Here is a 3496-nt window from a genome sequence, read left to right as displayed (position 1 = left end):
AAATATATATATAATAAAGCATCTCCCCTGTTCATAGTTTGATGTGTATCTTTTTTTTTAATGTGTATCTTTATTATGCACAAACAGCACAACACAAAGCCCAAGAATCCTTTTTTAAAAAATGGATGAAATAAAGCAAAATGTATTATTCTGCAAATGCTTTTTGAAAGTAGATTCCACATACACAATTCAAATTAAAACCATGCAGTGAAGCCAAAATCCCACCAATGAAGAGGGTCATTAGGCTGCTGGCGAGAGGGGAGCCAGAGATTATTTGGGGTGAGTTTCATTAACACATTACTGCCTCCAGTGCTCGGCTTTTCATTCCCAGAAAAAGGTCATTTGTCATAAGGTACCTTAATGACATTTAAGAATGAACACCCCTGGACCACCTGGTCCCTACATGGCCGGCCTCCTGTTTATTCCCATCTTGGGAGCCACTTTGTTGTTTGCTTGAATGAAACATCATCTCCTAGAGGCTGCTGTGGTGTGCTTTCAACACAGGGACCACCTCCCACACTAAATCCCCTCTTCACTCGGATGGAGAAACTGAGGCTAAGACCAGGGATGTGACTTCCTCAGCCACATGGCTGGTTAGAAGCTGAGCCAAGAAAACACTTTATCCTGACTCTCATGCCATTGCTTTTTCCACTAGCCCTTAAATTCCGGGGTCTTGAAATGAAGGAGACCAGAAGACACTGTTCAGAACTAGTCTCTCAAAAGCAGTTGACACTGCTTGTTGGAGAAGCTGAAGAGGCATTTTTTAAAAAAATGGTCCTGGTGGTACACAGCTTTACATATGAGCTACTTAAACCACTCTGGCAATTGCAGTGAGATACAATCCTATACACCATGCTTAGATAAACCACCAATAAGAAGAATCCTTCTCCAAGTCTGTTGGCTGTTCAGAACAGCATCCAGCTGGTAGCAATGATGGAGGAGCAGACCATTTCCAGGGGATTGATGGTCCTGCCTGGGGCCAACAGCAGGCCGAGGGCCATCCCATCAGTCATCCTCCCAAAGAGCCCCACACTCTGCCCTTCGTCACTGCCTACGGGCCAAATGGTTAAAAATCAAACTGCTGAGATCTGGTGAACCCCAAGAAGCTTCCTCCTGCTGGACACTTAGAAGTAGCAGGTAGCTAGGGGCCTAGCACACATCCCTGTGTCTGAGGGCCGCCTGGAGATAGGGCCCTTTCTCTGGTAACAGAGGTCTGAGGGCTACACTGACCAGTGCAAAGGCAGAAGGAGATGATCAATGGCCTTGGAATGATCCTTTGTTGGAAAAAAAGGCCTCACTATTCCCATCTCACAGAAAGGGTTACTGAGACCCAGAAGCCATGTGTGTGCCATGGTCCAAGTTAACCTGCAAGTTAGCAGCAGGATGTTGACCAGAAACCTGCAAGTCCTGTCTCCCAGACAAGAGCCTTTCTTAGCTGTGTGACCTTGGACAAGTTACTGAATAGCTCTGGGGATTTGCTAATAGCACTTAATTCACAGAATGGTTGGAAGGAGTCAATTAATAATGTAGGTAAATTGGTTCACAAAGAGCCTGGCATAAAACAGGTGTTCAACAAATGCTAAATTATTATTATTGTTATTATTAAAGCAGATAACCGTATTTAATTCTCCATCCTCTGCCTGCTTTCTGACAAGATGCTAAATGTTATTCAGCAGCACAGCTCCCTCCCCAGGCTCAGGAGGGACATAGAGCAGGGAGGGGTTAAGGTGGAGGGATGGGGTGATGGTAGGGTCTGAACACTGCAGGGCCTACTCTTGCTCCCATATCTGACACCCTCCGTGACCTTGGGCCAGTCTCTCTCATCCTCTGTCCTCAGGGTCTTTGTTGTTGTTGCATCCAAATAAATGACAGTCCTGCCTGCGAACAGTAGGGAGAAGCCAACCCAGGGAGGAAGCCAGGAGCACCCAAAACCCACATAACCCCCTGGAAGCCCAGAAGGCAGCCTGGCTGGAAACCCCCACAGGGTGAAGAGCAGAGCCAGGGCTGCCCCTTCTTGCCAACTTCACAGCCCACAGGAGTCCTCCCACCCTTCCTGGCAGCTGGCCAGGGGAGGATGCCATAAGCCCCCTAGCCAGGCCCCACCTGTCCCCTGCTCTGCACTCCCTGCAGAGCCGGCTTGGCTACATCAAAAGCAGGGCCCATCAGGGTGGAGGCGGCGGCGGTGTGTCAGCTGGTATTCAGGCTCAGAGCTCTCCCCTCCCCAGCTACCCAAATCCACCCACCCACCCCTTTACCCACTGCTTGGGGCCTTCTGGGTGGCAGTACTTCACGGAGGGAGACCGGGGACCTGCTTGATCCTTTGGCTGCTGGGGGTCGGGGAGAGACTGGCTCACATGGGCCCCTCCCTGGTGCCCGTTAGGCAGCCCCTACACCCACAGGCGATGGCACCCCGGCCAGGGCCTTGGGGGGAAAGGCAGCAGCAGCCCCGCGGCGCCTTTCCCACCGGAGCCTGACCCGAGCTGGCTGAGGATGCTCTAGCCCCCAGGACGGGAGGAGATGTCTAGGCAGCGACCCCCCCAGAGCAGGCTGGCTCCCGCGGCCGCTTGCTGGGGCCACCTTGGCCGCGGGCCCGCCGGGGCGCTGCTGCTCGCGGCCCCCCTCCCCGGGCCGTGGCGCGTCCTCCGAGTCTCGCAGTATTTCCTCCCTGCACCTTTAAGAAGACCGTTGCTCCGTGGTGGGATGGTGTGTTAAAGCCACACAGAGGAAGTTACGCAGCCCGGATCAGACCGAGAGATAAAAGCCCCGATGGTGATCGTGTGTGATGGCAAGAGGATTTAGCTTCGGCATTAACTTGGAGTGGAGTGCGAGGGGGCAGTGAAGCGCCCTGCCATCTGGCCCGCGCCGCGCTCCGGGGGGATGCCCCTGCGCCCCGACGAGCAGCGGCTGAGCCCACCTGGGCGAGGGGCTGCCCTGCGCCCCAGCGCAGATCGCCTCCCAGCCGCCCGAGGGTGCCAAAAAGTTTGTACTTGTTAGCGACGACCTCCCGCCGGGCCGGGCCGGGCGATGCGGGCGGCGCGGGAGGCCCCCTCCCCTGGCCCGCGTCTCCGGGACGGCTGCGGGCGGCCCCCCCAGCGGCCGGAGGGCTCCCCAGCTCCACGCTGACGGCGGCGGCTGCCCCAGCGGCAGCGCGAGCGGCGCTGGGACCCGGCCCCCCGGCCCTCGCCCCCACCCAGCCCCAGCCTACAAGGGGGGCAGGCGGAGTGCCGGAGGGTGGCGGTTCTCAGCCTCTCTCGCCCGGGTCTGCGCTCCGGGAAGCGGCTCCGAGCCGGGGTAAGGCGGCCGGGGAGGGGCGCGGGGGAGACGCTGCAGCTTTGCCAGCCTGCTTTCATTTTTAAAGGGCTTCAGTGACCATGCAGGCTTTCCTGGGGCCAGGAGCCACTTAAAGCAGCCCCGCCAAGGATCAGATGTAAAAGTTATTTGGTGGCTGTTACAAGAGGAGGCTGGAACCGCCCGGAGAGGGGTGTGTGAGTGTGCG

Source organism: Elephantulus edwardii, unplaced genomic scaffold, assembly GCF_000299155.1.
Source record: "Elephantulus edwardii isolate Elephantulus edwardi_28Jun2011 unplaced genomic scaffold, EleEdw1.0 scaffold00141, whole genome shotgun sequence".
Lineage (NCBI taxonomy): Eukaryota > Metazoa > Chordata > Mammalia > Macroscelidea > Macroscelididae > Elephantulus > Elephantulus edwardii.
This window is presented reverse-complemented; position numbering follows the sequence as displayed.